At 42.4% G+C, this 24,735-nt stretch overlaps 1 long non-coding RNA gene across 1 annotated transcript in view; it reads left to right on the top strand.

The window, feature by feature from the left end:
* LOC141161082 (uncharacterized) overlaps window positions 1–24,735 on the top strand; it is a 37,435-nt gene that overhangs the window by 3,933 nt on the left and 8,767 nt on the right. The window contains exon 2 of the long non-coding RNA XR_012250619.1: window positions 14,731–14,832. This is a non-coding gene — a long non-coding RNA (uncharacterized lncRNA). The remainder of the gene's footprint in view (window positions 1–14,730; window positions 14,833–24,735) is intronic.

Raw genomic sequence — 24,735 nt, 5'->3', positions numbered from 1 at the left:
TTAACAGTCTGTCCTGGATTGTGGGCTAAACAGATTTCACAAGAACCACATTTTGCTCGAGCTACCTGGCCGAACCCTGGGGCTAACCACTTCTGTCTGACCCTCTGTATCATACCGTTTGCAGACACATGTGTAGGTCCGTGGGCTTCACTGACCACAACAGGGTACCATGCTCGGGGGAGACAAAGCTCATCTCCTTTTCTCCATAGTCCTTCTTTTTCTTCTGCCCCCTGTTTCTGCCACTCTTCTTTTTCTTCTCTACTCACCTGCTGGTGGGCTTCTTTGAGCCGTGTAATTAAGTCAAATTCTGATACTGCACTAATAGTGTGGTCAGTTGTCAGAGGTTTTACTGCAGCTCGCTTAGCAGCCTTGTCGGCTCGGTCATTACCCCTAGCTATCTCGGTGTTGAGTCTTACATGTGCAGGTACTTTTATTACTGCTACTTGTTTGGTTGAGGCAGCTGATTCTAGGATTTGTCTAATCATTTGTCCATGTTTTACTGGTTGACCTGAAGCTGTCATGTAACCTCTAGCTCTCCATATACATCCAAAATCATGTACAATACCATATGCATATCAGTAAAAAATATTAGCGGTTTTTTCTTTTGCTAACTGTAATGCTCGTATTAGAGCTAATAGTTCAGCTTCCTGGGCTGAACAGCTGGCCTGCATTGGCTCAGCTTCAATAACATCATAATCTGATACAATGGCATAACCTGTGTGAAAGTTACCAGTTTCATCTGCATACCTACTACCATCTATATACATATGTAGGTCTGGATTGTCAAGAGGGGTGTCCTGTACATTAGGTAGCCCTTGTGTTTCTTGTTCTATACACTGTAAGCAATCATGTATTATATTGTCTTGTTCGTGGTATTGTAAAAAATTTTCATCTTCGTCTTCCTGACCTCCTTCCACTCCCCCCTTTGTCTCTAGTGGTAACAGAGTGGCTAAATTTAGAGACAATATGCGGCGAAAAGTGAGGTTTGGTGGCATTAGTAAGGAGCATTGTAATCTAAGATGTCTAGCCATTGAAATGTGTTTTGGCAATACCTGATTCAGTATGCCATGTACATCATGTGTAGTTTGTACTATTAGGGCATGGTCTAGTACTATTTCTGAGGCTTTTTCTACCAAAAGAGAGACAGCTGCTACTACTCTGACACATGATGGTGCAGCTTTGGTAACATTATCTAATTGAGCAGAATAGTATGCAACAGGTCTTTGTTTATTTTTATGTTTCTGTGTTAGTACTCCTGTAGCATGATTAGACATTTCCGCAGCCATTAATTGGAATGGTTTGGCGTAGTCTGGGATTCCCAAGGCCGGGGCTGACATGAGACCTTTCTTGAGGTCTTGAAAGGCTATGAGTGCTGATTCAGTTAACTGGAAAGGCTCGATTTTTAAACAATCATATAGAGGTTGCATAAGCTGACTAGCATGTATAACCCATTGTCTGCAGTGTGATACTATTCCCAAAAATGCTCTTAATGTTTTGTAGTTCTTGGGAGGAACAAGATCTCTAATGATTTTTAGTCTGTCGGCGGTGAGGTGCCGAATACCTTGTGAAATGCAGTGTCCTAGAAATACTACCGTAGTCATACAAAGTTGTACTTTTTTCTTGTTAACTTTACAGCCCATGTCTGCTAGAAATATTAACAACCTTATTGTGTTGCTGTTTGCGGACTCTTGAGCAGGGGCACATAACAATAGGTCATCAACATATTGGAGAATTACAACCTCATCCGTAGGTTTGAAATTTTGAAGAACTGATCTCATAGCTTCTGAGTACAAGGTAGGTGAATGTATCATACCCTGTGGTAATCTTGTCCATGCTAATTGTCTATTCTTAAATGTAAATGCAAACAGTTTGTAACAGTCTGGGTGTAATGGTACTGAAAAAAATGCATTTGATAAGTCTATGACAGAAAATACTCGTGCTGTTGCTGGGATCTGTGATAGCAACGTGTGTGGATTTGGCACAACAGGAGTAATAGGTTCCAAAATTTTATTTATCTCTCTTAGATCATGTACCATCCGGTACCTAGCAGCTGACCCCTCAGTAGATTTCTTTTTTACGGGGTACAACGGTGTATTGGCTGGTGACTTTACTTCTATCAGTACTCCAGTTTTTAGATAATCTTTTATCTGTTCTCCTATGGCGTGTTCTTGTTGGGCACTAATAGGATACTGTCTCAATTGGGGTAGTGTCACACCTGGAACAGGAGTGACTTTTACTGGAGCTATTGGCATTAGTCCTACATCGGTGTCATGTTGTGCCCATAATTTTTCTGGTACCTCAGAAAGATCTAAAATAATTTGGGTAGGGGCAGGATCTTTCTCATCCTCTAAGGCTTGGACTTTTACAATGTTTTCTAGAGACTCTTGGTCATCAGGCACCAAAATTTGGACTCTACCATCCTTTGTCTCTTATCACTCCTGCTTTTCTAACCCGAATGTCCTCCCATAGTTTCCTGTTAAACCTGTCATGCCTTGCTACCTGAAAAGTTTTGCAAACTTTCCCTAAATTCTTAGTTGCTTCTACACCACACCTTTCTTTCACGATTGTATAGACATCTTGTTCATCATTTGTGGTCTTAGTCTGTTTGTTGCCCATTTTTCCTGACTATTCTTACCTTAGGAGGCTTTTTGGGTTAGATAAAATATATTCTATATTTTACCTTTCCTCGTTACCTATTCTGTCCTAAGGAGCCAGTATCTTGTTGCCCATTTTTCCTGACTATTCCTACCTTAGGAGGCTTTTTGGGTTAGATAAAATATATTCTATATTCTACCTTTCCTCGTTACCTATTCTGTCCTAAGGAGCCAGTATCTGAAACGGTTTCTCTGGACCGTTTTGTCTGAAGTGTAGAGTAATTCTAACACACATATATATGGCAACAAGGGCAAGACCAACAATACATAAAATGAACCATACAGTCTCCATTATATATCGTGTCCCTGGAGTATTATCATTACTTCCATGGGCTCATTCTGTCAATCTCTTATCCGTCAAAAAGGAGGACAAAGGTTCGGGAGTTAAGCGTGAGCGAAGGTTTCCCCGAAAGGACACAACCTTATGACTCAGTTAGGCAATCTCCGTAATACTTATGTCATCTACCTTAGTGCGGCTTATGAGGCTATTCCCGACATCCACATCTCTTTCATACCATCCGTTTCATAACCTTCTCTGACCTCTCCTTCGGCAGATCCTACAGTATATACATGAATGACCCGAGCTATAGGTATCCTTCTCTACTAGTTCCTCAATCCCAACACAAGATATGCATGAAATTTACGGACTATCGCAGAGCAGATGTAAGAGAACTAACAGTGTCTCTTACCTGGCCAGGTTTGTCATCTGCTGTTCCGATGTCCCAATCTCAGCGGTTACTCGTGCCGGTCGATGAACTTGAAGGAATACGCAGACCTCGGGTCCCTGTTTCGGGCGCCAGGAAATGTTAGGATCATTCAGCCATGGAGGGTCCTTGTTGGAGTCGGGGTATCCCCGTAACAAGAAATACACAGACACGTAGTGTATAATCAAGTACTGGGAAGCCCCTGAGCGCGCCTGCTTCTATTGGAGCTGTCCCTTTTATTTATACTAATAATCTTAGTTTGTTGTCATACATGCGCAGTAAAATGCCTTTGTTCTACAAGCAGCGAAATAATGATTCATTACAGTGGAATGTTAATAAGAAAGTTTCATAAAAAGTGTTAATTCATAGCAGTAGAAGGTTACTGAGACAGCTAAAAACAGGTTACAATCTAGTTTCCGGGCGTCAGTCCAAATGTCCAGATAAGGAAAGAATTACTTCATCTGTGTCTTACATCGTAATCTTGCGTGAAGCATCACTCCCATCATCCTCTCAATATAGTATAGATGAGTATATATATATATGTATATATACAGTATGTGACAGGAGCAGGTGTGTGAACTCCGCTGTGTATATAGTATAGAGGAGTATATATATATATATACAGTATGTGACAGGAGCAGGTGTGTGAGCTCCGCCGTGTATATAGTATAGAGGAGTATATATATATATACAGTATGTGACAGGAGCAGGTGTGTGAGCTCTGCCGTGCATATAGTATAGAGGAGTATATATATATACAGTATGTGACAGGAGCAGGTTTGTGAGCTCCGCCGTGTATATAGTATAGAGGAGTATATATATATTTATACAGTATGTGACAGGAGCAGGTGTGTGAACTCCGCCGTGCATATAGTATAGAGGAGTATATATATATACAGTATGTGACTGGAGCAAGTGTGTGAACTCCGCCGTGTATATAGTATAGAGGAGTATATATATATATACAGTATGTGACAGGAGCAGGTGTGTGAGCTCCGCCGTGTATATAGTATAGAGGAGTATATATATATACAGTATGTGACAGGAGCAGGTGTGTGAGCTCTGCTGTGTATATAGTATAGAGGAGTATATATATATATATACAGTATGTGACAGGAGCAGGTGTGTGAGCTCCGCCCTGTATATAGTATAGATGAGTATATATATATATATGTATATATACAGTATGTGACAGGAGCAGGTGTGTGAGCTCCGCCCTGTATATAGTATAGATGAGTATATATATATATGTATATATACAGTATGTGACAGGAGCAGGTGTGTGAACTCCGCTGTGTATATAGTATAGAGGAGTATATATATATATATATACAGTATGTGACAGGAGCAGGTGTGTGAACTCCGCCGTGCATATAGTATAGAGGAGTATATATATATACAGTATGTGACTGGAGCAGGTGTGTGAACTCCGCCATGTATATAGTATAGAGGAGTATATATATATACAGTATGTGACAGGAGCAGGTGTGTGAGCTCCGCCGTGTATATAGTATAGAGGAGTATATATATATACAGTATGTGACAAGAGCAGGTGTGTGAGCTCTGCTGTGTATATAGTATAGAGGAGTATATATATATATACAGTATGTGACAGGAGCAGGTGTGTGAGCTCTGCCGTGTATATAGTATAGAGGAGTATATATATATACAGTATGTGACAGGAGCAGGTGTGTGAGCTCTGCTGTGTATATAGTATAGAGGAGTATATATATATATATACAGTATGTGACAGGAGCAGGTGTGTGAGCTCTGCTGTGTATATAGTATGGAGGAGTATATATATATACAGTATGTGACAGGAGCAGGTGTGTGAACTCCGCCGTGCATATAGTATAGAGGAGTATATATATATACAGTATGTGACTGGAGCAAGTGTGTGAACTCCGCCGTGTATATAGTATAGAGGAGTATATATATATACAGTATGTGACAGGAGCAGGTGTGTGAGCTCCGCCGTGTATATAGTATAGAGGAGTATATATATATATACAGTATGTGACAGGAGCAGGTGTGTGAGCTCTGCTGTGTATATAGTATAGAGGAGTATATATATATATACAGTATGTGACAGGAGCAGGTGTGTGAGCTCTGCCGTGTATATAGTATAGAGGAGTATATATATATACAGTATGTGACAGGAGCAGGTGTGTGAGCTCCGCCGTGTATATAGTATAGAGGAGTATATATATATACAGTATGTGACAGGAGCGGGTGTGTGAGCTTTGCTGTGTATATAGTATAGAGGAGTATATATATATACAGTATGTGACAGGAGCAGGTGTGTGAGCTCCGCCGTGTATATAGTATAGAGGAGTATATATATATACAGTATGTGACAGGAGCAGGTGTGTGAGCTTTGCTGTGTATATAGTATAGAGGAGTATATATATATATATACAGTATGTGACAGGAGCAGGTGTGTGAGCTCTGCTGTGCATATAGTATAGAGGAGTATATATATATACAGTATGTGACAGGAGCGGGTGTGTGAGCTCCGCCGTGTATATAGTATAGAGGAGTATATATATATACAGTATGTGACCGGAGCAGGTTTGTGAGCTCTGCTGTGTATATAGTATAGCGGAGTATATATATATACAGTATGTGACAGGAGCAGGTGTGTGAGCTCCGCCGTGTATATAGTATAGAGGAGTATATATATATATATATACAGTATGTGACAGGAGCAGGTTTGTGAGCTCCGCCCTGTATATAGTATAGAGGAGTATATATATATATACAGTATGTGACAGGAGCAGGTGTGTGAGCTCCGCCCTGTATATAGTATAGAGGAGTATATATATATATACAGTATGTGACAGGAGCAGGTGTGTGAGCTCCGCCGTGTATATAGTATAGAGGAGTATATATATATATATATATACAGTATGTGACAGAAGCAGGTGTGTGAGCTCCGCCCTGTATATAGTATAGAGGAGTATATATATATACAGTATGTGACAGGAGCAGGTGTGTGAGCTCCGCCCTGTATATAGTATAGAGCAGTATATATATATATATATATATATATATATATATATATATATATATATATACAGTATGTGACAGGAGCAGGTGTGTGAACTCCGCCGTGTATATAGTATAGAGGAGTATATATATATATATACAGTATGTGACAGGGGCAGGTGTGTGAACTCCGCCGTGTATATAGTATAGAGGAGTATATATATATATACAGTATGTGACAGGAGCAGGTGTGTGAGCTCCGCCCTGTATATAGTATAGAGGAGTATATATATATACAGTATGTGACAGGAGCAGGTGTGTGAGCTCCGCCGTGTATATAGTATAGAGGAGTATATATATATATATATATATATATATATATATATATATATATATATACAGTATGTGACAGGAGCAGGTGTATGAGCTCCGCCCTGTATATAGTATAGAGGAGTATATATATATATATATATATATATATATATATACAGTATGTGACAGGAGCAGGTGTGTGAGCTCCACCCTGTATATAGTATAGAGGAGTATATATATATATACAGTATGTGACAGGAGCAGGTGTGTGAGCTCCGCCCTGTATATAGTATAGAGGAGTATATATATATATACAGTATGTGACAGGAGCAGGTGTGTGAGCTCCGCCGTGTATATAGTATAGAGGAGTATATATATATATACAGTATGTGACAGGAGCAGGTGTGTGAGCTCCGCCGTGTATATAGTATAGAGGAGTATATATATACAGTACAGACCAAAAGTTTGGACACACCTTCTCATTTAAAGATTTTTCTGTATTTTCATGACTTTGAAAATTGTACATTCACACTGCAGTCATCAAAACTATGAATTAACACATGTGGAATTATATACTTAACAGAAAAGTGTGAAACAACTGAAAATATGTCTTATATTCTAGGTTCTTCAAAGTAGCCATCTTTTGCTTTGATGACTGCTTTGCACACTCTTGGCATTCTCTTGATGAGCTTCAAGAGGTAGTCACTGGAAATGGTTTAAACTTCACAGATGTGCCCTGTCAGGTTTAATAAGTGGGATTTCTTGCCTTATAAATGGGGTTGGGACCATCAGTTGTGTTGTGCAGAAGTCAGGTGGATACACAGCTGATAGTCCTACTGAATAGACTGTTAGCTGCTTTTTTCTTGCCATAATACAAATTCAAAGTAAAGAAAAACGAGTGGCCATCATTATTTTAAGAAATGAAGGTCAGTCAGTCTGAAAAATTGGGCAAACTTTGAAAATGTCCCCAAGTGCAGTTGGAAAAACGATCAATCGCTACAAAGAAACTGTCTCACATGAGGACCGCCCCAGGAAAGGAAGACCAAGAGTCACCTCTGCTTCTGAGGATAAGTTTATCCGAGTCACCAGCTTCAGAAATTGCAGGTTAACAGCAGCTCAGATTAGAGAGCAGATCAATGCCACACAGAGTTCTAGCAGCAGACACATCTCTACAACAACTGTTAAGAGGAGACTTTGTGCAGCAGGCCTTCATGGTAAAATAGCTGCTAGGAAACCACTGCTAAGGACAGGCGACAAGCAGAAGAGACTTGTTTGGCCTAAAGAACACAATGAATGGACATTAGACCAGTGGAAATCTGTGCTTTGGTCTGATGAGTCCAAATTTGAGATCTTTGGTTCCAACCACCGTGTCTTTGTGCGACGCAGAAAAGGTGAACGGATGGACTCTACATGCCTGGTTCCCACCGTGAAGCATGGAGGAGGAGGTGTGATGGTGTGGGGGTGCTTTGCTGGTGACATTGTTGGGGATTTATTCAAAATTGAAGGCATACTGAGCCAGCATGGCTACCACAGCATCTTGCAGCGGCATGCTATTCCATCCGGTTTTAGTTTAGTTGGACCATCATTTATTTTTCAACAGGACAATGACCCCAAACACACCTCCAGGCTGTGTAAGGGCTATTTGACCAAGAAGGAGAGTGATGGGGTGCTACGCCAGATGACCTGGCCTCCACAGTCACCAGACCTGAACCCAATCGAGATGGTTTGGAGTGAGCTGGACCGCAGAGTGAAGGCAAAAGGGCCAACAAATGCTAAGCATCTCTGGGAACTCCTTCAAGATTGTTGGAAGACCATTTCCGGTGACTACCTCTTGAAGCTCATCAAGAGAATGCCAAGAGTGTGCAAAGCAGTCATCAAAGCGAAAGGTGGCTACTTTGAAGAACCTAGAATATAAGACATATTTTCAGTTGTTTCACACTTTTTTGTTAAGTATATAATTCCACATGTGTTAATTCATAGTTTTGATGCTTTCAGTGTGAATGTACAATTTTCATAGTCATGAAAATACAGAAAAATCTTTAAATGAGAAGGTGTGTCCAAACTTTTGGTCTGTACTGTATACAGTCATATGAAAAAGTTTGGGCACCCCTATTAATCTTAAGCTTAATGTTTTATAAAAATTGGTGTTTTTTCAACAGCTATTTCAGTTTGATATATGTAATAACTGTTGGACACAGTAATGTTTCTGCCTTGAAATGAGGTTTATTGTACTAACAGAAAATGTGCAATCTCCATTCAAACAAAATTTGAAAGGTGCATAAGTATGGGCACCCTTATCATTTTCTTGTTTTAAATACTCCTACCTACTTTTTACTGACTTACTAAAGCACTTTTTTTGGTTTTGTAACCTCATGTAGCTTTGAATTTTATAGCCAGGTGTATGCAATCATGAGAAAAGCTACTTAAAGTGGCCACTTGCAAGTTGTTCTCCTGTTTGAATCTCCTCTGAAGAGTGGCATCATGTGCTCCTCAAAACAACTGTCAAATGATCTGAAAACAAAGATTATTCAACATAGTTGTTCAGGGGAAGCATACAAAAAGCTGTCTCAGAGATTTAACCTGTCAGTTTCCACTGTGAGGAACATAGTAAGGAAATGGAAGAACACAGGGACAGTTCTTGTTAAGGCCAGAAGTGGCAGGCCAAGAAAAACATCAGAAAGGCAGAGAAGAAGAATGGTGAGATCAGTCAAGGACAATCCTCAGACCACCTCCAGAGAGCTGCAGCATCAACTTGCTGCAGATGGTGTCACTGTGCATCGGTCAACTATACAAGGCACTTTGCACAAGGAGAAGCTGTATGGGAGAGTGATGCGAAAGAAGCCGTTTCTGCAAGCACGCCACAAACAGAGTTGGCTGAGGTATGCAAAAGCACATTTGGAGAAGCCAATTTCTTTTTGGAAGAAGGTCCTGTGGACTGATGAAATCAAGATTGAGTTATTTGGTCATACAAAAAGGCGTTATGCATGGTGGCAAAAAAACACAGCATTCCAAGAAAAACACTTGCTACCCACAGTAAAATTTGGTGGAGGTTCCATCATGCTTTGGGGCTGTGTGGTCAATGCTGGCACTGGGAATCTTGTTAAAGTTGAGGGACGCATGGATTCCACTCAGTATCAGCAGATTCTTGACAATAGTGTTCAAGAATCAGTGATAAATATGAAGTTACAAAGTGGATGGATCTTTCAGCAAGACAATGATCCAAAACACCGCTCCAAATCTACTCAGGCATTCATGCAGAGGAACAACTACAATGTTCTGGAATGGCCATCCCAGTCCCCAGACCTGAATATCATTGAACATCTGTGGGATCATTTGAAGAGGGCTGTCCATGCTCGGCGACCATCAAACTTAACTGAACTGGAATTGTTTTGTAAAGAGGAATGGTCAAAAATACCTTCATCCAGGATCCAGGAACTCATTAAAAGCTACAGGAAGCGACTAGAGGCTGTTATTTTTGCAAAAGGAGGATCTACTAACTATTAATGTCACTTTTCTGGTGAGGTGCCCATACTTATGCACCTGTCAAATTTTGTTTGAATGCAGATTGCACATTTTCTGTTAGTACAATGAACCTCATTTCAAGGCAGAAACATTACTGTATCCAACAGTTATTACATATATCAAACTGAAATAGCTGTTGCAAAAACACCAATTTTTGTAGAACATTAAGCTTAAGATTAATAGGGGTGCCCAAACTTTTTCATATGACTGTATATATAGTATGTGACAGGAGCAGGTGTGTGAGCTCCGCCCTGTATATAGTATAGAGGAGTATATATATATGCAGTATGTGACAGGAGCAGGTTTGTGAGCTCTGCTGTGTATATAGTATAGCGGAGTATATATATATACAGTATGTGACAGGAGCAGGTGTGTGAGCTCCGCCGTGTATATAGTATAGAGGAGTATATATATATATATATATATATACAGTATGTGACAGGAGCAGGTTTGTGAGCTCCGCCCTGTATATAGTATAGAGGAGTATATATATATATATACAGTATGTGACAGGAGCAGGTGTGTGAGCTCTGCTGTGTATATAGTATAGAGGAGTATATATATATATATATATATATATATATATATACAGTATGTGACAGGAGCAGGTGTGTGAGCTCCGCCCTGTATATAGTATAGAGGAGTATATATATATATACAGTATGTGACAGGAGCAGGTGTGTGAGCTCCGCCCTGTATATAGTATAGAGGAGTATATATATATATATATACAGTATGTGACAGAAGCAGGTGTGTGAGCTCCGCCCTGTATATAGTATAGAGGAGTATATATATATACAGTATGTGACAGGAGCAGGTGTGTGATCTCCGCCCTGTATATAGTATAGAGCAGTATATATATATATATATATATATATATATATATATATATACACAGTATGTGACAGGGGCAGGTGTGTGAACTCCGCCGTGTATATAGTATAGAGGAGTATATATATATATACAGTATGTGACAGGAGCAGGTGTGTGAGCTCCGCCCTGTATATAGTATAGAGGAGTATATATATATACAGTATGTGACAGGAGCAGGTGTGTGAGCTCCGCCGTGTATATAGTATAGAGGAGTATATATATATATATATATATATATATATATATATATATATATATATACACAGTATGTGACAGGAGCAGGTGTATGAGCTCCGCCCTGTATATAGTATAGAGGAGTGTATATATATATATATATATATATATATATATATATATATACAGTATGTGACAGGAGCAGGTGTGTGAGCTCCACCCTGTATATAGTATAGAGGAGTATATATATATATACAGTATGTGACAGGAGCAGGTGTGTGAGCTCCACCCTGTATATAGTATAGAGGAATATATATATATATATACAGTATGTGACAGGAGCAGGTGTGTGAGCTCCGCCGTGTATATAGTATAGAGGAGTATATATATATATATACAGTATGTGACAGGAGCAGGTGTGTGAGCTCCGCCCTGTATATAGTATAGAGGAGTATATATATATACAGTATGTGACAGGAGCAGGTGTGTGAGCTCTGCTGTGTATATAGTATAGAGGAGTATATATATATATTTACAGTATGTGACAGGAGCAGGTGTGTGAGCTCCGCCGTGTATATAGTATAGAGGAGTATATATATATACAGTATGTGACTGGAGCAGGTGTGTGAGCTCTGCCCTGTATAAAGTATAGAGGAGTATATATATATATATATATACAGTATGTGACAGGAGCAGGTGTGTCAACTCCGCCCTGTATATAGTATAGAGGAGTATATATATATATACAGTATGTGACAGGAGCAGGTGTGTGAGCTCCGCCGTGTATATAGTATAGAGGAGTATATATATATACAGTATGTGACAGGCGCAGGCGTGTGAGCTCCGCCGTGTATATAGTATAGAGGAGTATATATATATATATATATATATATATATATATATATACACGGGGCATGCAGGAGTTTTTAGTGATACCAGTTTGGGTCCATGCGGCATTTTGATGTCTTTTTATCTTTCTGGTGACAATGTGATATGAGAGCTTATTGTTTCCAGGAGGAGCTGTAGTTTTCATTGGTGACATTTTGGGGTACAGACAACGTTTTTAGCATTTTTATTCCATTTTTCTTGTGCATGAGATTAATAAAAAGCAACAACTCTGCAGTTGATTTTTTTTCCGGCATTCAATGGCAAAACCCCAGGAATTGTTTTTATGTATGTTTTCTTTACAGCGTTTATCGTGCAGTATAGTTAATTGCTTTCTGTTATGTAGGAGACAAAATTAACAAAAACTAGAATTTTGTCCTTAATTATTACTATTTTATTCTTGATGCTGTTTTTCATGCTGGTTAAATCATGTGATCATTTTTCGTTTTTTAGTTTGGGTTGTTTGGCTTTCTTCGATGTCAATCAGGTTTATTTTTTTATGTTCTTGTTTTTGGGGGGTTTCTTTTAATTAAATCAAGATTTAATGTAAGAAAAAAAAAATTTGTGTGTTTTTTTTAATATTTACAAATATTTTGTTGAAACGGAGTAGAGGAAAGAAGGATGAACTAGTGGGAGAGCCGCTGGAAAGGACCCCTGCCAGTCCCTAAAACTAAAGGGGCCTGTGACGACACAGCATTTAATCTTAATTATCCAGACGTAAATTCCGTAGGCCCAGAATGATAGACTATTGCCTGATTTATTGACTATTGAATTGATGTGTTTCTTTCTTCGGTTGGTCAAGACAAATGGAATGTCATGAGTCTGAATGTTGACTCATCTTGTAGGTTGAGTAGATATTTGTTAATTGATGAATGGTTATTATTTACCTCTTGTATCAACTCCTACAATTTATTGTACTGTTACCTTTGCAAAACAGGGATGCAGGGTCATAGAACAATGGATGTTTGCTAAATATGTTGCTTACCATTGTATGAGTCCATGTATTCTGTTGACTTGCATTGTTTGGGTATTTATAGTATATCCTTCAATGTTTGCAAGTCAACATTGGGGGATGAACTGTGGATGCTCAGGGAATGCAAATTAGTATCACCACCCTTTTCTCTTGACCTGTGGATGAAGTCTTGAAGAAGGACAGATGTGAACTATATAAAGGAGTCTTTTTACAAAACCACTGCCAGGAACACTCTATGTGACAGCTCTACAGAACACCATGGCTCCATCAAGAGGGACACAGATTTGGATTCTATAGGATGCCAGCTTAAGGAACCATGGGCTTGGCTGGAGGAATACAGATCTGCTCCATTGACTATCACAGAACCCGTGGATACATTTGGCTAAACCAGGTTGCGACCCATTGGTCACCTGGTCCCATGGAGATGTTTGGAAACCAGGTTGGGACCCTCCAATCACTTGGTCCCATGCAGATATGTGGGGTAGCAAGGTTGGGACCCACCGTCACCTGGTCCCATGGATATGTTCGGAGAAGCCAGGTTGGGACTCTTGGGTTCCCTGGCCACATACCTCAATGGACTGTCAGCTCTCTAAACTTGTTTTTGTCTCCTCTCTGTGGGTGCCTGCCAAAAGTGGGGTGCCTAAGGGTGGGGGTAGTTGGCCCTGGAAGCCCCTCGGAGTGGCAGCTGCTTTAATCTCGGCGTGACAGCAGAAGGGTGAGACTCTGTAATTTGCACCATCCTGAGTATTTGCTGGGACTGTTCAATATGTTTATTGTCTGTTTGGTGGTTCAATAAAGTATTGCCTCACTGTTTTACCCTCATCCTGTGTTGTCTGAGTAGTATTATGCCCTCGGTGGTTCAGTGGTGGATTATAATGAGTGTGATCTACTCCACCATGAGGGGCCCGATCCTCGTGTGGGCCTACGTTCAAAGATCCCAGCACAGCCCAGGACGGATTCTTGTAGCGCTGATGTTTGATAAATAGGATTGTTCAGTATAGCGCTAATAGAGAATAAATGCCTGAGCTCTTCTTTCTGATGGGCATTTTAGAGCGCGGAGCTGCGCTTTGGACTCACCGCTGCACTTCCCATGCCATTGCGGTGGCCATCTTAACACCAATCTGCTTGGAGGAGACTGTGGGAGTCATACAGAGGACACCAGCCGCGGTGACAAATGTATGGACACTTTTTAGTCCCAGGATGGAAGGTCACTGTGAATATTAATTAATGAACCACTGTGCATAGTAAAGCAATAAAATAAAAAAATCAATATCCTCCTGACCCTTCAATGCGGCTTCCAATTGCTGTTTTCCCTTTTTCCACTTGAGCTCATGTTGAAGGACGCAGGCGGCACAACAATAACATCATCTTCCCACCAACGTCACACAGCAGGCGCCGGGCAGCGAGCCAAGGATGGATTCCTGCAGCAGCGCTGCTATATCCATCTGTATCAGTGACCCATGAATGTAGATTTATAATGGGGGCACAAGCAGGTGACTGATTATATCTCAGTGGAGCAGGATACACTGCGGTGAATGATATACTCATGGGCACAGTGTGGCGCATATTTGCATTCGGTGGCACAGGGGGCGGCATTATTTATTTAAGTCGCTTATATACCGTATGTAACATTTTTGTTTTTCAGGAGTGCAGTGATCTCCTGAAAAGTGCGGAGCAGCAGAAACCTGGACAGCAAACTCTGCAAAGACGAATCAAGGCGGGAAGTCGTCACGAAAGACTGGACTAGGTAAAGAAGAGAAGAAAGAGAGCGACTCCAGTGTATAAACTGGAGAGCTATATGGGGCCCATTATGTTAAAGGGAGGCCTATGTGGTGCACATTATACTAAAGGGAGGCCTATGTGGGACCCTTTATTTTAAAGGGAGGGCTATGTGGGGCTCATTATACTACTGGGATGGCTATGTGGGGCCCATTATATTAAAGGGAGAGCTATCTGGGGCCCATTATATTAAAGGGAGAGCTATGTGGGGCCCATTATATTAAAGAGAGAGCTATGTGGGGCCCATTATATTAAAGAGAGAGCTATGTGGGGCTCATTATACTACTGGGAGAGCTATGTGGGGCCCATTATATTAAAGGGAGAGCTATGTGGGGCTCAATATATTAAAGAGAGGGCTATGCGGGAACCATTATATGAAAGGGAGGGATATGTGTGACCCATTATATGAAAGAGAGAGCTATGTGGGACCCATTAAATTAAAGAGAGAGCTATATGGGGCTCATTATACTACTTGGAGAGCTATGTGGGGCCCATTATATTAAAGGGAGAGCTATGTGGGGCCCATCATATTAAAGGGAGGGTTATGTGGGGCCCATTATATTAAAGGGAGGGAGGGCTACGTGGGGCCCATTATATTAAAGGGAGTGTTACTTGGGGCCCATTATATTAAATGGAGAGCTGTGTAGGGCTCATTATATTAAAGGGAGGGCTACGTGTGGCCCATTATATTAAAGGGAGTGTTACGTGGGACCCATTATATAAAATAGAGAGCTGTATAGGGCTCATTATATTAATAGGAGGGCTACGTGGGCCCACTATATTAAAGGGAGGGCTACGTGGGGCCCATTATATTAAAGGAAGTGTTACGTGGGGCCCATTATATTAAATAGAGAGCTGGAAAGGGCCCATTATATTAAAGGGAGGGCTATGTGGGGCGCATTATATTATAGGGAGAGTTACATGGGGCCCATTATATTAAAGTGAGAGCTACGTTGGGCTCATTTTATTAAATGGAGAGCTATGTGGGGCCCATTATATTAAAAGCAGAGCTATGTGGCACCCATTATATTAAATGGAGAGCTATATAGGGCTCATTATTGTTAGAACCCTCCTGTTTGTTTAGTCCATCTTGTGTTTTGCGGTCACGTGACCATCTGCCTTTATATTCCAGCTCCGCCTTTTTGGGTGTGCTGGACTTCAGTGTTGTTTGACTGTTTTGCTAGCCAGGTGCTTCGGTGCCTATCTCTCAGTTCACTTGGTCCTTTGGGACCTTTAGTACTTTTTTGTCAGTTTATCTTTTGTTATCTGCAACAACTTTTTCTGTTCAGGAGGTGTCCCTTTTTGTTCCAGTCCTTACTTCTTTTAGAGACCCCTTCCCTTTATTCTATAGGTCTTCGTTCAGACTAGCCTAGGACTAAGGCAGGTCTGTTCGCTAGGAACAGGCAGCCCGCTACATCGTAGGGATTCAAATTAGTCTTACTGTAGAGAAAACTTTCCCCTTCATTCCTTAGTTCTTGTTGCAGATCATAACAATTATATTAAAGGGAAAGCTATGTGTGGCGCATTATATTAAAAGCAGAGCTATGTGGGGCCCATTATATTAAAGGGAGGGCTATGTGGGACCCATTATATGAAAGGTAGGGCTATGTGTGACCCATTATATGAAAGAGAGAGCTCTATGTAGGGCCCATTATGTTAAAAGGATAGCTATATGGGGCTCATTATATTAAAGGGAAAGCTATGTGTGGCCCATTATATTTAATGGATGGCTATGTGGGACCCATTTATTTATAATAAGTTCTCTGTGGGCCCATTATATTAAACTGAGAGTTATGTGGGGTCCTTTATATTAAATGGAAGGCTACATGGATCCCAATAAATTAAATGAAAAGCTATATGGGGCCCAATATTTTAAATGGAAGGTTATGTGGGGCCAATTGTATTAAATAGAGATCTAAGTGGGGCCCAATATATTAAATGGATGGCTTTTTGACACCCATTACATTAAATAGAGGGATATTTTTTCCCATTGTATTAAAGAGAGAGCTACGTAGGGCACATTATGTTAAATAGAGAGCTATGTGGGGCTCATTATATTAAAGGGAAAGCTATGTGTGGCCTATTATATTTAATGGATTGCTATTTGGGGCCATTTATTTATAATAAGTTCTATGTGGGGCCCATTATATTAAATGGAAGGCTATGTGGAACCCATTATATTACAGGGACAGCTAAGTAGGGCCCATTATCTTAAATGGATGGCTACGTGGGGCCCATTTAATTATAATAAATTCTATGTGGAGCCCATACTATTAAATAGACTGCTTTGTGGGGACCAATACATTAAAAAGAAGGCTATGTTTGGGCCCATTATGTTATCTGGAAGGTTTTGTGGGGCCCTCCATATTAAATGGAAGGCTTTGTGGGGTCCTCTATATTAAATGGAGGGTTATTTGGGGCTATTATAATATTAAGAGGGCTTTGTGGGGCTCATTATAATAAATTAAAGATGTGAGGCCCACTAAGTTAAATGGAGAGCGTTGTGGGGCCCATTATATTATATGGAGGCCTATGTGAGGTGCATTATATTAAATAAAGGGCTATGTAGGGCCCATTATAATAAATAAAGCGCTATGTGGGACCAATTATATTAACTGGAAGACTATGTTTGGCCTATTATATTAAATAGAGGTGTATCTTGGCTCCATTATAATAAATGGAAGGCTATGTGGGGCCCATTATATTACATGGAGGGTTATGTGGGGCCCATTATATTAAATGGAAGGTTAAATGGAGCCCAGTAAATTAAATGAAAAACTATGTGGAGCTCAATAAATGAAATTATTCTACATGTAAGGCAATGTGTGGCTCATTATACTATATAGAGGGCTATGTGGGGGCCATTATACTTTATGAAATTCTATGTGGAAGCCCATTATACTTTTGCCAATGGTAAATTGTGTGCTCCGATGGCACCCCAATGGTAAAAGGTGTGTTCCGATGGCATCCAAACGGTGAAGGACGTTCTCCGGTGGCACCCAAACGGTCAAGGGTGTGCTCCGGTGGCAGCCCAACGGGAAACAATGTGCTCCGGTAGCACACAAATGGCAAAGGGTTTGCTTTGGTGGCACCCTAATGGTATAGGGTGTGCTCCGGTAGCACGCCAACGTCATAGGGTGTGCTTCGGTGGCAGACCAACGGGAAACGGTGTGCTTCGGTGGCAGACTAACGGCAAAGACGGTGCTCTGGTGGCAACCCAACGGAAAAAGGTGTGCTCCGGTGGCAGCCCAACGGCAAATAATGTGCTCTGGTAGCACACAAATGGCAAAGGCTTTGCTTTGGTGGCACCCTAATGGTGTAGGGTGTGCTCCGGTGGCACGCCAACGTCATAGGGTGTGCTCCGCTAGCACGCCAATGTCATAGGGTGTGCTTCGGTGGCAGACCAACGGGAAATGGTGTGCTTCGGTGGCAGACTAACGGCAAAGAGGGTGCTCCGGTGGCAACCCAACGGAAAAAGGTGTGCTCCGGAGGCAGCCCAACAGGAAATAATGTGCTCCGGTAGCACACAAATGGCAAAGGGTTTGCTTTGGTGGCACCCTAATGGTATAGGGTGTGCTCCAGTGGCACGCCAACGTCATAGGGTGTGCTTCGTTGGCAGACCAACGGGAAACGGTGTGCTTCGGAGGCAGACCAACGGCAAAGAGGGTGCTCCGGTGGCACACCAACGGTAAAGCATGTTCTCCGGTGGCACACCAATGGCAAAAAGGCCAAAGAGTGCACCCCGGTGGCAGGTAAAAAGCCCAAGATGGGTGCTCCGGTGGTAAGCAAAATGGTCAGAGAGTGCACCCCGGTGGCAGCTAAAAAGCCCAAGATGGGTACCCCGGTGGTAAGCTAAAAGGCCAAAGAGTGCACCCTGGTGGCAGGCTAAGCAAAGCTAGAGTGAGCCCCAGTGGTAAGCAGTAAGGCCAAAAACTACACCTCGGTGGCTGGCTAAAAAGCACAAGATGAGTGCCTCGGTGGTAAGCAAAAAGGCCAAAGAGTGCACCCCGAAGGCAGGTAAAAAGCCCAAGGTGGGTGCTCCGGTGGTAAGCTAAATGGTCAGAGAGCGCACCCCGGTGGCAGCTAAGAAGCCCAAGATGGGTGCCCCGGTGGTAAGCAAAATGGTCAGAGAGTGCACCCCGGTGGCAGGTAAAAAGCCCAAGATGGGTGCCCCGGTGGTAAGCAAAATGGTCAGAGAGTGCACCCTGGTGACAGGTAAAAAGCCCAAGATGGGTGCCCCGGTGGTAAGCAAAATGGTCAAAGAGTGGACCCCGGTCTTAGTCAAAAAGCCCAAGATGGGTGCCCCGGTGGTAAGTAAAATGGTCAAATAGTGGACCCCAGGGGCAGGTAAAAAGCCCAAGATGGGTGCCCCGGTGGTAAGCAAAATGGTCAGAGAGTGCACCCCGGGGGCAGTTAAAAAGCCCAAGATGTGTGCTCCGGTGGTAAGCAAAATGGTCAGAGAGTGCACCCTGGCGGCAGATAAAAGCCCAAGATGGGTGCCCTGGTGGTAAGCAAAAAGGCCAAAGATTATACCCCGGTGGCATGCTAAAAAGCCCAAGATGGGTGCCCCTGTAGTAAGTAAAAGCCTCCATATTAAATGGAGGCTTATTTATATATATACATATATACAGTGCCTACAAGTCGTATTCAACCCCCTGCAGATTTAGCTGGTTTGATAAGATGCAAATAAGTTAGAGCCTTCAAACTGCAAACGAGAGTAGGTTTTATGAACAGAAGCATAAATCTTACAAACCAAAAAGTTATGTTGCTCAGTTGAATTTTATTAAATTTTAAACATAAAAGTGTCTCAGAGTCCTCCAAGTGATCATGAGCAAACTGTAGACGAGCCTTGACATGACGCTTTGAAAGTAAAGGTACCTTACGGGCTCGTCTGGAACGGAGACCATTGCGGTGGAGTACGTTACTTATGGTATTGACTGAAACCAATGTCCCCACTGCCATGAGATCTTCCCGGAGCTCCTTCCTTGTTGTCCTTGGGTTAGCCTTGACTCTTCGGACAAGCCTGGCCTCGGCACGGGAGGACACTTTCCAAGGCTGTCCTGGCAGTGGAAGGCTAACAGTAGTTCCATAAGCCTTCCACTTACGGATGATGCTCCCAACAGTGGATACAGGTAGGCCCAACTCCTTGGAAAGGGTTTTGTACCCCTTGCCAGCCTTGTGACCCTCCACGATCTTGTCTCTGATGGCCTTGGAATGCTCCTTTGTCTTTCCCATGTTGACCATGTCTGAGTGCTGTTCACAAGTTTGGGGAGGGTCTTAAATAGTCAGAAAAGGCTGGCAAAAGAGATCTTTAATCCACACATGTGAAGCTCATTATTCTTGGTGCCTGAACTATTTCTTAATACTTTAGGGGGACCAAACAGAATTCTTGTGGTTTGAGGGGTTGAATAATAAATGACACTCTGAATTAACTTTTTACGTTTAAAAAAAAAAAAATTTGCTGCAGTGCATTTCCCACTTCCAGGCTGATCTACAGTACAAATGTCACAATGCCAAGTTAATTCCGCATGTGTCAACCAGCTAAATCTGCAGGGGGTTGAATACTACTTGTAGGCACTGTATATATGTATATATATTTTTTTTTATATGTATATATACATATATATACATATACATATATATATATATATATATATTATGGGGCCAATATATTATGGGGCCTATATACCGTATATATTTTATAATATAAGGAGGGCTATGTGAGGTTCCTCATAATAAAAAGAGGGCAATGTGGAGCCCATTATTTTATATAGAAAGCAACTTTGGGCCCATTATATTAATTGGGGGCATATGCAGAGCCCATTATATTAAATGGAAGCCTATGTGGGGCCCGTTATATAAAATGGAAGGCTGCGTGGGGCCCATTATATCATATGAAAAGCTTTGTGGAACCCATCATATTAAATGGAAGCATATGTGGACCGCATTGAATTTAATGGAAAGCTATGGGGGGCCTATTGTATTAAATGGAAGGCTATGTGGGGCCCATTATATTAAATGAAAAGCTATTTTGACCCCATTATAATAAAAGGAAGGCTATATGGGGCCCAATATAGTAAATTAAAAGCTATGTAGAGAACGATATACTAAATGGAAGGTTATGTGGGGCCTAATATATTAAATAAAAAGCTTTTTGGGGGCCAATATATTAAATTGAAGCTCATTTGGAGCCCATTATATTAATTGGAACGCTATGTATGGCCCAAAATATTCAATCAAAAGTTATGTGGGGCCGAATATATTATATGGAAAGCAATGTGGAGCCCATTATATTAATTGGAGGGCTATGTGGGGCCCAATATATTAAAAAAGCTATCTGGGGGCCAATATATTAAATGGAAGATTATGTGGGGCCCACAATATTAAAAGGAAGGCTATGTGGGGCCCACAATATTAAAAGGAAGGCTATGTGCGGCCCACAATATTAAAAGGAAGGCTATGTGGGGCCCATTATACTACATAGAAGGCAAAATGGGTCCCATTATTTTAAATGGAAGGCTATGTGGGGCCCATTATGCTACCTGAAAGGCAATATGGCGCCCATTATATTAAATGGAAGGCTATGTGGGGTCCACAATATTAAATGGAAGGCTATGTGGGGCCCACAATATTAAATGGAAGGTTATGTGGGGCTCAATATACTACATAGATGGCAATAAGGGTCCCATTATATTAAATGGAAGGCTATGTGAGACCCACAATATAAAATGGAAGGCTATGTGGGGCCCACAATATTAAATGGAAGGCTATGTGGGGCCCACACTATTAAATGGAAGGCTATGTGGGGCCCACAATATTAAATGGAAGGCTATGTGGGGCCCACAATATTAAATGGAAGGCTATGTGGGGCTCATTATACTACATGGAAGGCAATGTGGGGCCCATTATACTTTTGCCAATGGTAAAATGTGTATTCCGGTGGCACACCAGTGGGAAAAAGGCTAAAGACTGCACCTCTTATATTAAATAGAGGGCTTTGTGGGACCCAATACATTAAAAACAGGGCTATATTGGGGGCTATTATATTAAAAGGAGGTTTATGTCAGACCTTATGTAATGAATGGAGGACTCTCTGGGCCTATTATAATATAAAAAAGGCTTTGTGGGGCTCATTATAATAAATGGAGGGCTTTTTGGGGCACACTAAATTATATAGAAAGCTTTGTGGCTCCCATTATATGAAATGGAGGGCTATATTGGGCACATTATATTATATGGAAATCTATGTGGGTCAACAATCTTAAGTGATTGGTTATGCAGAGCTCATTACATTAAAAGGATGGCTACGTGAGGTGCATAAAGGGCTATTTAGGGCCTATTATATTAAATAAAGGGTTATATGGGCCCATTAAATTATGCTAACGGATAAAGGTGTGCTCCGATGACACACTAACGGTTAAAGGCGTGCTTCGTGGCGTGCTAAAGGTTAAAGATGTACTTCAGTGGCATGCTAACGGTTAAAGGTATGCTTCGGTGGCATGCTAACGGTTAAAGGTGTGCTCCAGTGGCACGTTAACGGCAAAAGGTGTGCTCGGGGGCATACTAATGGATAAATGTGTGCTCCGGTGGCACACTAACGGTTAAAGGTGTGCTCCGGTGGCATGCTGTTAAAGGTGTGCTGCGGTGGCATGCTAACGGTTAAAGGTGTGCTCCGGTGGCACGCTAGCGGTTAAAGGTGTGCTCCGGTGGCATGCTATTAAAGGTGTGCTGTGGTGACATTCTAACGGTTAAAGGTGTGCTCCGGTGGCATGCTAACGGTTAAAGGTGTGCTCCGGTGGCATGCTAACAGTGAAAGGTGTGCTCCGGTGGCATGCTAATGGTTAAAGGTATGCTCTGGTGGCATGCTAACGGTTAAAGGTGTGCTTCGGTGGCATGCTAACGGTTAAAGGTGTGCTTCGGTGGCATGCTAATGGTTAAATGTGTGCTCCGTTGGCACACTAACGGTTAAAGGTGTGCTTCGGTGGCATGCTAACGGCAAAAGGTGTGCCCCGGTGGGATGCTAACGGTTAAAGGTGTGCTTCGTGTGTACACTAACTGTTAAAGGTGTGCTCCGGTGGCATGCTAACGGTTAAAAGTGTGCTCCAATGCCATGCTAACGGTTAAATGTGTGCTCCGGTGGCACACTAACGGTTAAAGTTGTGCTCCGGTGGCACGCTAACGGTTAAAGGTGTGCTCCGGTGGCACGCTAACGGTTAAAGGTGTGATCCAGTGGCACGCTAACGCTTAAAGGTGTGCTCCGGTGGCACGCTAACGGTTAAAGGTGTGCTTCGGTGGCATGCTAATGGTTAAATGTGTGCTTCGGTGGCATGCTAACGGGAAAAGGTGTGCTTCAGTGGCATGCTAATGGTTAAAGGTGTGCTCCGGTGGCACGCTAACAGGAAAAGTTGTGTTCCGGTGGCATGCTAACGGCAAAAGGTGTGCCTCGGTGGGATGCTAACGGTTAAAGGTGTGCTTCGTTGGCACGCTAACGGTTAAAGGTGTGCTCCGGTGGCATTCTAACGGTTAAAGGTGTGCTCTGGTGGCATGCTAACGGTTAAAGGTGTGCTCCGGTGGCATGCTGTTAAAGGTGTGCTGTGGTGGCATGCTAACGGTTAAAGGTGTGCTCCGTGGCATTCTAACGGTTAAAGGTGTGCTCCGGTGGCACGCTAACGGTTAAATGTGTGCTCCGGTGGCATGCTGTTAAAGGTGTGCTGTGGTGGCATGCTAACGGTTAAAGGTGTGCTCCGTGGCATGCTAACGGTTAAAGGTGTGCTCCGGTGGCATGCTAACAGTGAAAGGTGTGCTCCGGTGGCATGCTAACAGTGAAAGCTGTGCTCCGGTGGCATGCTAATGGTTAAAGGTATGCTCTGGTGGCATGCTAACGGTTAAAGGTGTGCTTCGGTGGCATGCTAACGGTTAAAGGTGTGCTTCGGTGGCATGCTAATGGTTAAATGTGTGCTCCGTTGGCACACTAACGGTTAAAGGTGTGCTTCGGTGGCATGCTAACGGCAAAAGGTGTGCCCCGGTGGGATGCTAACGGTTAAAGGTGTGCTTCGTTGGTACACTAACGGTTAAAGGTGTGCTCCGGTGGCATGCTAACGGTTAAAAGTGTGCTCCAATGCCATGCTAACGGTTAAATGTGTGCTCCGGTGGCATACTAACGGTTAAAGTTGTGCTCCGGTGGCACGCTAACGGTTAAAGGTGTGCTCCGGTGGCACGCTAACGGTTAAAGGTGTGATCCAGTGGCACGCTAACGCTTAAAGGTGTGCTCCGGTGGCACGCTAAAGGTTAAAGGTGTGCTTCGGTGGCATGCTAATGGTTAAATGTGTGCTTCGGTGGCATGCTAACGGGAAAAGGTGTGCTTCAGTGGCATGCTAATGGTTAAAGGTGTGCTCCGGTGGCACGCTAACAGGAAAAGTTGTGTTCCGGTGGCATGCTAACGGCAAAAGGTGTGCCTCGGTGGGATGCTAACGGTTAAAGGTGTGCTTCGTTGGCACGCTAACGGTTAAAGGTGTGCTCCGGTGGCATTCTAACGGTTAAAGGTGTGCTCTGGTGGCATGCTAACGGTTAAAGGTGTGCTCCGGTGGCATGCTGTTAAAGGTGTGCTGTGGTGGCATGCTAACGGTTAAAGGTGTGCTCCGTGGCATTCTAACGGTTAAAGGTGTGCTCCGGTGGCACGCTAACGGTTAAATGTGTGCTCCGGTGGCATGCTGTTAAAGGTGTGCTGTGGTGGCATGCTAACGGTTAAAGGTGTGCTCCGTGGCATGCTAACGGTTAAAGGTGTGCTCCGGTGGCATGCTAACAGTGAAAGGTGTGCTCCGGTGGCATGCTAACAGTGAAAGCTGTGCTCCGGTGGCATGCTAATGGTTAA

Source organism: Phyllobates terribilis, unplaced genomic scaffold, assembly GCF_046119375.1.
Source record: "Phyllobates terribilis strain yellow unplaced genomic scaffold, ASM4611937v1 Scaffold_1__5_contigs__length_1240528914, whole genome shotgun sequence".
In the NCBI taxonomy this organism is placed as follows: domain Eukaryota; kingdom Metazoa; phylum Chordata; class Amphibia; order Anura; family Dendrobatidae; genus Phyllobates; species Phyllobates terribilis.
This window is presented reverse-complemented; position numbering and strand designations above follow the sequence as displayed.